Raw genomic sequence first — 14,328 nt, forward strand, 5'->3', positions numbered from 1 at the left:
AGATCCTCAAAAGGTTCTACAGCTGCACCACCGAGAGCATCCTGACTGGTTGCATCACTGCCTGGTATGGAAACTGCTCGGCCTCCAACCGCAAGGTACTACAGAGAGTAGTGTGTACGGCCCAGTATAACACCGTGGCCAAGCTTCCTGCCATCCAGGACCTCTATACCAGGTGGTGTCAGAGGAAGGCCCTAAAAATTGTCAAAGATTCCAGCCACCCTAGTCATACTGTTCTCTCAGCTACCGCACGGCAAGCGGTACCGGAGCGCCAAGTGAACAGCTTCTACCCCCAAGCTATAAGACTCCTGAACACCTAATCAAATGGCTACCCAGACTATTTTCATTTGCCCCCCCTCCTCTCTTTTACACCGCTGCATCTCTCTGTTGTTATCATCTATGCATAGTCACTTTAATAACTCTACCCACATGTACATATTACCTAACTAACCGGTGCCCCCGCACATTGACTCTGTAGCGGACCCCCCCTGTATATAGTCTCACTATTGTTATTTTACTGCTGCCCTTTAATTACTTGTTACTTTTATTTCTTATCCGTATTTATTTTTATTTTTTAAAACTGCATTGTTGGTTATGGGCTCGTAAGTAAGCTTTTCACTGTAAGGTTACACCTGTTGTATTCGGCGGATGTGACTAATACAATTTGATTTGAACCGTAGAAATAGTGACCACAACCACTTTGTTCTACTCTCTCTCATAACTCTATTTACTGCAATACGTGTTTACGCCATGTATCTACGCTCAAAGCAACAGAGTCTGCCAAAATGCAGTCCTCTGACATTGGGATTGACAACACATGAAGGCCTCCCTCCCCATGCGTAGGGGTTAATTAGTGGATATGAAAATAACAGAGTGCCTGGTTAGTGGACGCTATTTAATGACTTAATGGCTTCCGTACCAGAGCTAGCAGAAGTGCTAACGTCATTAGTGGTCTCTCTTAAAGACACAGTAATGTAATAGAAGGAAAGGCCACAGGAACTCCCAGACAATAAGAGAGCAGGAGCGCCACCTAACTATGGATGACATCTGGGCCAATGAGAGGGAGGAGAAAATACACTGCAAAGCAATCGTTTTTCTGAATTCCATTTTGATATCTTGGTATGCCGTCTTTTGATATATCTTCATCTAAGGTAGCTCTGTGTCTGTCAATCCCCCCACAAGTGTCTCCAAATCTTGAGATCTATTCCAAAACAAAACAACAAGTCTCACAACTAATCTTCCAAAGGTAATCAGGCCTTAGTTGAAATAGTTGAATGTAGGTTATCTTGGCTTTGACAGGTTGTTGCTAGTTTGCTGCCCTGGAAAATCTGCAGGCATAAAACAGACTAGAAATACAGGTAGCATAGAGAAGATTGAATCTCTCCAAGACTCCAACTGCACCTCCTGGGGCCACTGATAGTGATCTACAGTGCTACTCTACAATAGCTCTGTTATTGCTGTGCTTTACTAGATGTTTGTACTTTGGCTATCCTGTTAGTTCTTTGCTCGTTTCTGGCTTCATGCGTGTCTGGAGTGCATGGGGACACTAGTGTTGTGTGCCACTCTGTATTCTAAGCAACACAATGAGAGTGTTGTGGGCTTTTATGTATTTATGTCTCTCCGTGTGTCTGGGTTTAACTGTAGTCTGGAGACATTGACTGTCTGATTCAGACCCTCCAAGGCAAGAAAGCTATGATTGAAAGCATACGCACACAGATGCACACACACACGTGCACAATTTGTGCACACACACACACAAACTGTTCCACTCTCTTTCCCCCAAGCCGGTGACTGGGCCCATTCAGGGTGCTCTGCACTCTCTGAAACAGGGACAGTCTTTTTTCTCCGAAGCAGGGACTGTTTTACAAGCTGGTTTAAAGGGGGACAGCTGGGGAGGCTCTTTATCCACAGTGAACCAGATTCAGGCTGGCCGCCAGGAGGGCTCTCCACACAGACAGGCAGCAGTGAGGGGGAGACGGGTGCTCCTGTGCATACTGAGTCGTGAAGAATGGCACACACTGAGGAAGGAGAGCAACACAGGTGTCTGGTCACTCAAAGAGTGGCCATTCTAGGAAGGCGTGTGGTCGTTCAGGAACACTTATTCTTGGAAGGTGTGAGGTTATGGAGGTGTGGGCGGTCACTGGTTCCCGAGAGACTATGCTCAGGATCTTAAAAGCATGGTTCTTCAGGAAGGCGTATGGTAGTTCATAAAAGGGTGTTTTTGTGGTGAATCATACAGAAAAGGGAATAAGGGATATTTGCGGTGATTCATACAGGTGTGGTACGGATAAGTAGGGCTGACCCCATTTAGTCGAATGGTCGATTGTTTGGTCGATAGGCCGTTGGTCGACCAAGATTTCTGGGGTCGAGTAGTTGCAAATAAACATGTATTTTTCATGGCACAGGAGACACCTGTATGATTTAAGCCCGTCTCAGTGGACTAATCCATTGAGGAGGCCGCGGGGATGCCATGGTCCAAGAATAAGGGGAGTGTGGCTCTCTCTCTCTCTCTCTCTCCAGAATGCGCTCCCTCCCATCATTTTGTGTGCATTCATTGTTTCATAACTTAATTGTGTGCATTTCCAACAGACCCTGTGAGACAAATTCACCTTTCAGCAGGACAATAACTTAAAACACAAGGCCAAATGTAGACTGGAGTTGCTTACCAAGACGACATTGAATGCTTCTTAGTGGCCTAGTTACAGTTTTGACTTACTGCCAAAGGTGATTCTAACATATACTGACTCAGGGCTGTGAACACTTATGTAAATGAGATGTTTCTGTATTTCCTTTTCAATACATTTGCAAAAAAAAAAAAAAAAAACATGTTTTCACTTTCTCATTATGGGGTATTGTGTGTAGATGCGTGAGATTTGGTAAAATATTTCATCCATTTTGAATTCAGTCTGTAACAACAAAATGTGGGAGAAGTCAAGGGGTGTGAATACTTTCTGGAATGCACTGTAGAAGTAGGCCTAGGCTACCTGGACCGTATGCAAATGTAGACCTATAAACGTTCCCATTTGGGGTTGTCTGATAGTAAGCGAAGACAATTAGAAATACTATTAATTTTCTTAAAGATTAGTTCTACAATTTTCTAGACAGATGGCTCCTGTCACGTTAGAATGACACCATCTGACGAGAGACAATGGGGCTACGGTGTGAAACAGGCTTGTGATATCTGAGTCAGAGTATGGGCTGGGGAAGGCCGGGGAGAGCTGGGTTATAGAGGCTGGCAGGGAGGTTTAAAATGGCTCCAGTGTTGGCATGAGTCATTCCTGTGAGGATGGAGGAGAGAGAGCGAGAGTTGCAGCAGGAGACTGGCAGATATGGCTCTATGCACTAACAAATGTGCAGTCTCACACACACACACACACTCAAGTGACACACAGCCAAGTACGCAGGCACAACTGCACACACACAGCGATTCTCCATTTTGTGACCTGATGCCATGTCTGATGCCCTGCCGTGATTTAAAATGAGATCAAGAGACCTGCTGCTTCACCTGAACTTTCTCTTTAAAGATGACTAGAGCAGAGCAGGGGGCAGAGGAGAAAAGGATGAACATAGAGGAGTGAGAAGATTAGAGGAGGCAGAGTAGAAGAGCAAGATTAGACAGAGAGGCTGCCTTTGCACCTGTCTGTTCTTATTTTCAGAAGAAGACTGAAACCCAGAGAGACAGAAAGACAGAGAGAGAGGGAAACAGAGAGACAGTGCGACTGAGAAACAGAGACAGAGAAACAACAAGACAGAGAGATAGAGAGAGAAAGAGAGGGAAACAGAGAGAGAGAAATAGAGAGAGGGAAACAGTGAGACAGGGAAACAGAGAGACAGAGAAACAGGGAAAAGAAAAACACTGAAAGACAGAACAGAGCCCTGGGCAGCAAGCGCCGACTCACTTGGACTGAGATACGAAAATGGCCGCCAAACTCAGGTCACCAAATCAAATCAAATCAAATCAAATTTTATTAGTCACATACACATGGTTAGCAGATGTTAATGCGAGTGTAGCGAAATGCTTGTGCTTCTAGTTCCGACAATGCAGTAATAACCAACAGTAATCTAACCTAACAATTCCACGCTACTACCTTACACACACACACAAGTGTGAAGGGATAAAGAATATGTACATAAAGATATATGGATGAGTGGTGGTACAGAACGGCATGGCAGATGCAGTAGATGGTTATAGAGTACGGTATATACATATGAGATGAGTACTGTAGGGTATGTAAACATAAAGTGGCATAGTTTAAAGTGGCTAGTGGTACATGTATTGCATAAAGATGGCAAGATGCAGTAGATGATATAGAGTACAGAGTATACATATGAGATGGGTAATGTAGGGTATGTAAACATTGTATTAAGTGGGCATTGCTTAAAGTGGCTAGTGGTACATTTTTACATAATTTCCATCAATTCCCATTTTTAAAGTGGCTGGAGTTGAGTCAGTATGTTGTCAGCGGCCGCTAAATGTTAGTGGTGGCTGTTAACAGTCTGATGGCCTTGAGATAGAAGCTTTTTCAGTCTCTCGGTCCTCCTTTTGATGCACCTGTACTGACCTCGCCTTCTGGATGATAGCGGGTGAACAGGCAGTGGCTTGGGTGGTTGTTGTCCTTGATGATCTTTATGGCCTTCCTGTGACATCGGGGTGTGTAGGTGTCCTGAGAGGGCAGGTAGTTTGCCCCTGGTGGTGCGTTCTGCAGACCTCACTACCCTCTGGGAGACCTTACGGTTGTGGGCGAGCAGTTGCCGTACCAGCGGTGATACAGCCCGACAGGATGCTCTCGATTGTGCATCTGTAGAAGTTGTGTGAGTGCTTTTGGTGACAAGCCAAATTTCTTCAGCCTCCTGAGGTTGAAGAGGCGCTGCTGCGCCTCTTCTTCACAACGCTGGTCTGTGTGGTGGACCAATTCAGTTTGTCCGTGATGTGTACACGAGGAACTTAAAACTTTCCACCTTCTCCACTACTGACCCGTCGATGTGGATAGGGGGTGCTCCCTCTGCTGTTTTCCTGAAGTCCACAATCATCTCCTTTGTTTTTGTTGACGTTGAGTATGAGGTTATTTTCCTGACACCACACTCCGAGGGCCCTCACCTCTCCCTGTAGGCCGTCTCGTCGTTGTTGGTGATCAAGCCTACACTGTAGTGTCATCGCCAAACTGATGATCGAGTTGGAGGCGTGCATGGCCACGCAGTCGTGGGTGAACAGGGAGTACAGGAGAGGGCTCAGAACGCACCCTTGTGGGGCCCAGTGTTGAGATCAGCGGGGTGGAGATGTTGTTACCTACCTCACCACCTGGGGGCGGCCCGTCAGGAAGTCCAGGACCCAGTTGCACAGGGCGGGGTCGAGACCAGGGTCTCGAGCTTGATGACGATTTGGAGGGTACTATGGTGTTAAATGCTGAGCTGTAATCGATGAACAGCATTCTCACATGGGTATTCCTCGTGTCCAGATTGGGTTAGGGCAGTGGTGCAGTGTGGGTGCGGATTGCGTCGTCTGTGGACCTATTGGGTCGGTAAGCAAATCTGGAGTTGGGCTCTAGAGGTGGGCCGGTAGGGTGGAGGTGATATGGTCCTTGACTAGTCTCTCAAAGCACTTCATGATGACGGAAGTGAGTGCTACGGGGCGATAGTCGTTTAGCTCAGTTACCTTAGCTTTCTTGGGAACAGGAACAATGGTGGCCCACACACACCAGCCCTACTCACAGTGTGAGAGTGCACTAAGGCTGGCCTCTTACTGTATTGTCCAGGTGGCTGCACTGTCAGCTATGGACAGACACTCTTACTGTACACAAACACGTGTATGCACACACACACACACACACACACACACACACAAATTGAACTGTCACAGACATTGTGCATACACAATATATGGCACATTACACAGCTCTTGAACACACACAACGAAATGCAGCACCGGATTTGTCAGTTGCTGAACGGATGCACACACAGATTCTTAAGCTAATGACGTGCGACTGGACACTAAGGAAAGTGGGTCACGATGGGCAGATCCGACTACACTAGCACACTGACAGTTGACAGTGGACAAAAGGTGTCATGGAATTCCAGGATGGGGGGAACCGTCCATCTGTACACCGACCTTCTTTCTCAGTCTGTAGTCTCTCTTTTTCTCTCTCCATCTTTCTTCTGGTTTTCCCCTAACAGCTGGGACTCATATCCCAAGGCTCCCTATTACATGCACCAAAGGCTGACATTTTCACCATTTTCAGCAACATCTGCTTGTTCCATACACCGCTCAATGAGCAGCTTGTGTTGATCAGAACATGCCTCACTCTGACTCTCATTATAATAACAATGACTGGTGTGTTTGCAGATACTGTACGTCATACTTTAGAAGACAGCTCAACACTCAAAACACATTATAAACCATCAGTTGCATTCCAGAATATGACGACGTTCAGAACTTGTTGGTTGAAGTTGTATATTAGATTGAACTGAACTGACCGCTGGATGGGTTAGCAGCAGGGCACTGTATTGGTTAGGCCTGTACATTCTGTCTGTACCATTTTCTCTCTCTCTCTCTCTCTCTCTCTCTCTCTCTCTCTCGAGATCAAATCCAACTATTCCAGACAGATGCTTCTCCTATCACAACAAATCGCCCTGGAGAGTCACGCTCAACAAATCGGTTGAACTAGAAGAGGAGACGGTACCAGTCTTATTTGGGCGGTTGTTCCCGCTTCATGCTCACTGAGTAAACACAAAATGCTGTGCGCGCCCCAAATGAGTCCCAGGGCCTACATCTATTCTTCACGGTAACCACCCTTGTCTAATACAGAGGGGAAACGAACCTGTTTTGACAGATGAATAACTCTGGATTCTCATTGCAAAAAGTTGTCAATATAATGAACAGGGTTAAACATTCATTAAAAATACAGTAAAAACAAACAAACAAATGTAAACCCATATTCATGAACGATATCCAAATACTTACAAGAATAGATTTTTTTTTTTTTTATGGTAAACTAAACGTGTGCCTGTGTACACCACACAAATAGCAACCGTAAGCTATGCCAAGTGCCCATTTCTCAGTAACAGCAGTAGGTGGAAGTACCGGTAGCGTAAAGATGAGCCAGCCAGCAGTATGAGCTCCGTGATACCTTTATGAGGTCTGCAAGCCTTTACAGCATCAGTTCCAAACAAAGCGCCCATAGAGGACTCTATAGTGGGGAAACAAGACACATTTTGTTACTCAACAAAATACATTGAAATTGCATACAAATTTCCCTGGCATGTTGTAACACACACACCATCTGATAGACACACAGTGAGAAAGTGTGCCTGTCTCATTCCACACCTCTGACCTTATTGATCCTACACAGCCCTCAGAGGAGTCATGAAAGACAGACGGAGTATTCTTTGCGCGATAGAAGTAGTAGTTTAACCTTTCACTGAAAAGGCCCGACGATCAGAAAACAGACGACCCTTTGCTCTGAGAGAATAGAAGGGACAGACCATGTATAGCCCGAAATAGATTGCATCGGTAGTGCTTGCACATAGATTGCCCATCTCGTGCACCGGTAATAAAATCGATCCACCTGGTTAGTACATGTCTGAACATTACAGATTACATCCCCACCTGTACTGCTATTCACATGATAGAGAGAGACAATGAAACAGGTCTCCACGTCAAAGAGGCACTGTGGAGACAAGAGTGAAGGATAACGTCACCCGAGGGACCCTCCACAACGTTGCAGTAACATAAAACAAATGTTAAAGAGAACATCAACTACTAGATGGGAACCTATGGGGGGGGTCTGACTACTCATAGACAAAGGCCCTGTATGATAGCATTGGGCCGCGAATCATCGTTAGGAAGCATATCGGCAGAAAGCCAAAATCTTAAAACAGTAGGCGAGTGACCCGATTGATCTGCGACGAGAGCAATTAGTGTTTGACTCAGTCAGTAAGACAGAGGGGCGTTCGGTCGGTCCAGCGCCAGCTCCTAAACCAGGTGGGAGGAGAAGAAGAAGACGAGAGGGAGGCCTGTGAAGGTCTGCTGTGGTCTGGGGCTGAGCGGAGCAATTCACACACCCACACTAACACAACAACAACACACACACAAAAACATACTTGACCTGTACTTGACCGTAGTTTTATAATGTGACGCAAAAAGGCGGTTTGTTGCTCCATTTAGCCAATATTCATGTCTGTAAAGGTAAGGTGGTTTGGTGCTCCGTGCGAGTGAATAGAATAGGCAGCCGCCTTCAATCTTCTTGTCAATTTCACTTTCTATTCCAGATCAAAAGGGCTCGGACCAAATCATGTTGAACAGGCTGAATAACATTAACAGGTTAAATGATATGATATACTTTATTGTCCCTGAAGGAAAAATGGTACTTGGACAATAGAGAGTGCTGCTGCTTATACATAAATACATAAAAACCGACTCAATTGACACAACATACACATACAATTTGAACCATCATCCCCACCCCACACAAAAAGTTAATCAGATCATGTCAGGCAAGGCTGTGACTAGGTGCCAGTTCCACATGATGAAGGCTAATACACAGCTCTGATACTATATTCCCGCTAAAAGCCTCACACACAAGAACACGAATCAACTCAACTCATGTCCAGCTCTAAAGTTAAATGTGAAAACAATTTAAATGCAGAGAAGATGATGAAACGTTGTACTATTCTTGTGGACAACAATGTAGTCACGTCCTCAAGTCAGCATGATGATTTTAAAACTCAGAAAACCACTCCGGTTCATTTAGGTAAAAGCTTCATCAGAAGGGTAGCAGGTAGCGTAGACGTTAAGAGCGAAGGGCCAGTAATCGAAAGGTTGCTGGCTCGAATCCCCATGGCAACTATGTGAGAGAATAAAAAAAATCTGCCGATGTGCTATTGAACAAGGCACTTAACCCTAATTGCTCCTGTAAGTCGCCTGATAAATTAAACATTTTTTCATTTTTTATTTTTTTTAAAAATTATAAAATCGGGGGAACGCTCATTGTCGTGGAAATAACGTCAAGCAATACAGTGTTTACAAAGCTAAGTATGGATATTTGCCACGATGCCAGGGAAGTGGAGGATGCAAGAGCTTACAACCATAACCATAGGAAACAAAGACGATGTGAGTTGGATCAGTCTGATATGACCCTTCTTCTCTGGCACACCTCCTAAACCTGCATAGCATATTTCTAAATATGGGAAGCTACCAGAGGCACAGTTCAGGACCTGCACAAAATATTGTAAGAAAGCATATGGTTCAATTGAGCTTTGCCCGCTTTTGAATGTGAAAAGGTGAAGGAGTTCACTTCAAACTAAACTGCCTTTTTGAATGCAGTTACTCCACATCCCGGATCGCAATTTAATCCTTGACCCAGTAGCTATCCATGGTGCCTAACCAAGGTTAGAGGATTTATATATCTTCCTGGTCCTGCGAGTGGCTGTGTCCTTCCACTGGCTTTCTATGTGATGTGTTCGTCACCTGAATGCCAAATCCTCTCAGGGCTTGCCAACGCGCCGACCAGCCAATCACTTAAATGGCTTCACCCCCATATCCTCCATATAGTGACAGCACGTATGAATCATAACTGCAGTGTGATGACTGATATATCCCTCTGCTATTGTTTTAGGCAGTGTGGAAATATTACTTATTTAATGGAGGGAAAATTTGTCATAGACTAGTCTGATTAGTATGTGGATGATTTGGTGGGCGCTGAGCTTTTTCAAAGGAAACAGCAGATGGTATCTCTCTCTATCTCCCTCCTTCCCTCCCTCCCTCCTTCCCTCACTTGGTCTGCATCTGCGTCCAAGTGTTTACGTGATGGTGGGGCTGAGCGTTTGTGAAAGTGTATCATGGGGGTTCATGGTGTGTGTGTGCTAGGGATGTGACAAATGGGGAAAAGCAATGGACATTCTGACATTTTATATCTAAGAACACACACAGGGAGAGGATATGACAAAAAGGGGGATAGATAACTCCACATACATACTACCTCAACTAACCGGTGCCCCCGCACATCAACTCTGAATCGGTACCCCCCCCCCCCTGTATATAGTCTCCCTACTGGTATTTTAGTGCTGCTCTTTAATTACTTGTTACTTTTATCTGTAATTCTTATCCGTATTTTTTTGAAACTGCATTGTTGGTTAGGGGCTCGTAAGTAAGCATTTCACTGTAAGGTCCACAGCTGTTGTATTCGGCGCATGTGACAAATAAAATTTGATTTGAAGTCATTAGTATCCATCACCACAGATGGCACTCCAGCCATGATAGGAAGAGAGAGAGGGGGCTGGTCGCACGTTTGAAAGAGGATCACCATGATCTGACATCATACCACTGCATCATCCATCAATCTGTCCGGTGTGCCCGTCTGGGAAAAGAGTATTCCGAGGTCATGACAACGATGATGAAACGGATCAAGTTTTTCAGAGCAACATCATCCCTACAACACCGGCTGCTACGAGGGATTCTGACAGAGGCCAGTGGCAGTTTTCTTTCTACTGCAGAACAATTTCAGAGGGCTCAGCAAAGGCAGGGTTTTGAAATGCTTGTGGGATAAATCGGGAAGAAGTCAAAACTTTCTTATCAGAGCAAAAGAGTGACGAGGCAACTCAGTTCTCAGAGTTTTGGGAAGATGAGAAGATGGAAACAGTTGGATTTTTGACAGACATTACATCAGACCTTAATCAACTGAATGTTAATCTGCAGGGACGGTTCAACACAGTGTGTGATATGATAACAGCAGTCCGGGCTTTCCAAAAGACATTTTTGCTTTTCAAGAATGATCTCCAGGGAGAACTTGTCCACTTCCCCAATCTTCTGGTGCAAACGCAGGGAGACAAAGACATTCCCAGCCATGTTGATTTCATCCAGAAGCTGATGGATAACTTCAAGGCTCACTTTGATGACTTGTTGGGGAAAAAAACTGATGCTGCTCAGCAGGCTGGTGAATTTGACCCTGTCACTGTTCTCAGGAAACTAGCACTATACAAGCTGACATATTTTTGGCTCCACATACAGCTGTGAATCCGCCTTCTCCACTATGAACTTCATTCAAAACAAATACCGCACCAGGCTCACCTTCGAACACCTGCACCAGTGTCTCAGAGTTGCTCTCACACCATTTGTGCCAAAGTTCAAAGCATTGGCAGAAGACAAAAAGTGTAATTACTCTCATTAATGCAAGGGCAAGGCCCAGAGTGACTTACACATGAATATTGCATGGCATAGACAACCACTTTTTTTCCCCCAGTAATGTTGATGCAATCATGCACATATTTACATTCAAAAGAAAGTTGCAATTCATTCAAATGTGTGTCCTATTGTCTCATTTCATGTACATTTTATATAAACAACACGTTTCCTAAGTCGTAGACGACTATGTTTGTTACTACGCTGTACCACAGCGCCAATAAAGGATGATATCCATCCGGACCTTGGCCACCTACGAAATATGTGTCACTGGACCTTATCAGATAGTAGTTGAGAACCCCTGCAATAGAGCATACTTTGGATGAGACGGTACGGGCTGTTCGCAGCATGAATGCACCGCCGTCCAATCTGCAGCAACTGCATGATGCCATCGTGTCAGCATGGACCAACGTCCCTGTGGAACTTCTCCGAACGCCTTGCAGAATGCCAAACATTTCAGGCTGTTCTGGAGGCAAAGGGTGGTCCGACCCGGTACTAAATGGGTGTACCTAATAAACTATCTCCACACTACGAGGTTGGAATAATACTGTGAAAACTATGATACTGTTTTTTTGCGTAAGAGCTGTTAGAAAAGACAGCCTGAAATTTCCACCTGTTTTGGTGGGATGGCGTTTTGGCCTTCCATGATGCGGTAAACTAGCTCAAGTTTCAAATTCTATTAGTCATATGTACAGAATACAAATAGTATACACTGTCCGATAAAATTCTTACTTGCAGGTTCCTTCTTGACAATGCAACAACATTTTTGCACAAGTGTAATACAGGAAAGCACAATGTACAGTACAATATTTATTACACATGTATCAGGGAAGGGGGGATTGGGGGGCAACTGTTTAAATTGTGCAGCAATAGCAATATTTAATAAGAGCCTGTTAGGAACAGTTGTGATGTGCGTGTAGCATGAATGTGTGTGTGTGTGTGTGCGCGCGTGTTGATGTGTGCATGTCTGTGTGAGTGTGTGCATGAGTGAATGCATCTGTGCTAAGATGCGGAGAGTCAGCACAGGTGGTCAGTCCAGTTCAAATGTTCAGCAGTCTGATGGCTTGTAGATAGAAACAGTCCCTGAACCTGTTGGAATTAGACATCATGCTCTGATACAGTCTGCCTGACAGTAAGGGAGTGAACAGCTCGTGGCTGTGGTGTCCTTGATGATGCTACAGTACTTCCTCAAGGCACACCTAACCTTTTCAAGCGTGAGTTCCAAATATCTCTAACCGTCGCCCCTGTGTGAGTTTTTTCATGCGCGTGATGTCAGAATGCTCTCACTGTTCCAAAATCTGATTGTTACGCAACAGGACAGTTACCCGCGCTGCGCTCAAACCAAGGCACGTTGCCTGCTAATTATCAATAGGCTGTGTTTCAACTTGTCAATTCCAAAATATTTTCTAACAACAGTTTGAATTGAGGTGTGTTCCACCTCCTCATTAATTTGCATAATAAGTAGCCCATTTCACTCATGCGGACAATTTATGTTTGAGGCTTTACTGAGTAGACAAACTTCTCTCTTCAACTTGAGCCCAAGCACTTCCTGAGTGCTTCCCCAGATCAAGGATGAAGACATTGCGCATCTCTAGTCAGAATAGAACTTGCACAAACGGACATTCCCCATCACATTTTCTGGCTGGCGCCCGCATTGCCTTTCTGTTTGTTGGTCTTACAATTTGGACATGTGTGTGTTCCTATCAAAAGTAAGTGGCTTATTTTCTGTATATCGTGTTGTCGTTTCTGTCAGACCAAAGATGTTATAACAAGGGACAGTTCACTCGACTGACTTATGGTGCTTTCAAGACAACTGTGAACTCGGACAAATACCAGGGAAAATCATGACACCAATCATCTTCAGGTCGGAAAGTCGGAGCTCTAGACAGAGGCCCAAGTTCCCGAGTTGGAATTCCGAATTGGATGACCGTCCAGTTCCCAGTTGTCTTGAACGCAGAACCAGATTCAGGGTTGCCAGCTCAGACCCCACTTTCCAGGGGGTTTATTTTTCTTTAGCGCATAACCTTCTCTTGTGTTTGTGCCCCCCCCCCCCATTTATTGACGAATCCCCCATCATACTACTATTTCCTGCATCATATCCCCCCACGATCCCTTCCCCCATTTCTACCCCCCACGGACTTGAAAACCCCCGAAATGAACCCCCCCCCACAAACCCCAATAGAAGGGTTTCATCCCTGTTTAGCTTTTGCGCTATGGTGGGGTATGTCTGTTTGAAGTGAAAACACATATTATACACGTGGTTGACCATTTCAACACACAAATGTTTCTTAAAAAGAGTAGAAGAGAAGTAGTTAATTGAAAGACTATCATGCATGTTGTTGATGTTAATTCTGTATGTGCAGTTAAGGGAAAGGTGTCCTGCTTTGTTTTGAGCCAGCTGCAGTCTTTCTTTGCTGCACCTGACCATATTAGCGGACAGTAATCAAGATGGGACAAGATCAGAGCCTGAACAACTAGTACAGTTTATCTTCCGTGTCAAAAACGCTTCACATATTTTTTATAAAACAGACATACCTCTCCCCATATTTACAACAACTTTGTCAATATGACTTGACCATGATAATTGACCATCCAATGTTCCTCCTAGGAGTTCAGCTTCTTCAACTTGTTCAATAGTCACACCCTTCATGCACAAATCCAGTTGAGGTTTAGGTCTAAGAGAATGTTTTGAACCAAATACAATGCTTTTGATTTTAGTTGTATTTAAGACCAGTTTATTGTTAATTACCCATTCTGACACCAACTCCTTGCCAAGAGTCTCAGTGAGCTCACTGGCTGTAGGTGCTGATGTGTAGTGTGCAATCAGCATACATAGTCATTTGAACTTCTTGAAAGACAAGTGGCATATCATTTGTAAAAACAGAGAAGAGTAACGGCCCAAGTCAACTCCCTGAGGGATACCACACTGTACATATCTGATGTTAGGGAAGCTTCCATTGAAGAATACTCTGAGTTCTATTGGATAACTAACTCTCCAACCATGTGACGGCAGGTGACGTAAAGCAATAATAATTTGTTATTGAAAAAAATAACTTATGATCAATAAAATTAAATGCTGCACAGAAATCTAACAATACAGCTCCAACTATCATCTTATTATCCTTATATTATCTTTTAGACAATCATCAGTCATCTGA

At 44.5% G+C, this 14,328-nt stretch overlaps 1 protein-coding gene across 1 annotated transcript in view; it reads right to left on the bottom strand.

Moving 5' to 3' along the window:
* LOC111971230 (SH3-containing GRB2-like protein 3-interacting protein 1) overlaps positions 1-14,328 on the bottom strand; it is a 108,499-nt gene that overhangs the window by 38,665 nt on the left and 55,506 nt on the right.

Source organism: Salvelinus sp. IW2-2015, linkage group LG13, assembly GCF_002910315.2.
Source record: "Salvelinus sp. IW2-2015 linkage group LG13, ASM291031v2, whole genome shotgun sequence".
Taxonomy (NCBI): domain Eukaryota; kingdom Metazoa; phylum Chordata; class Actinopteri; order Salmoniformes; family Salmonidae; genus Salvelinus; species Salvelinus sp. IW2-2015.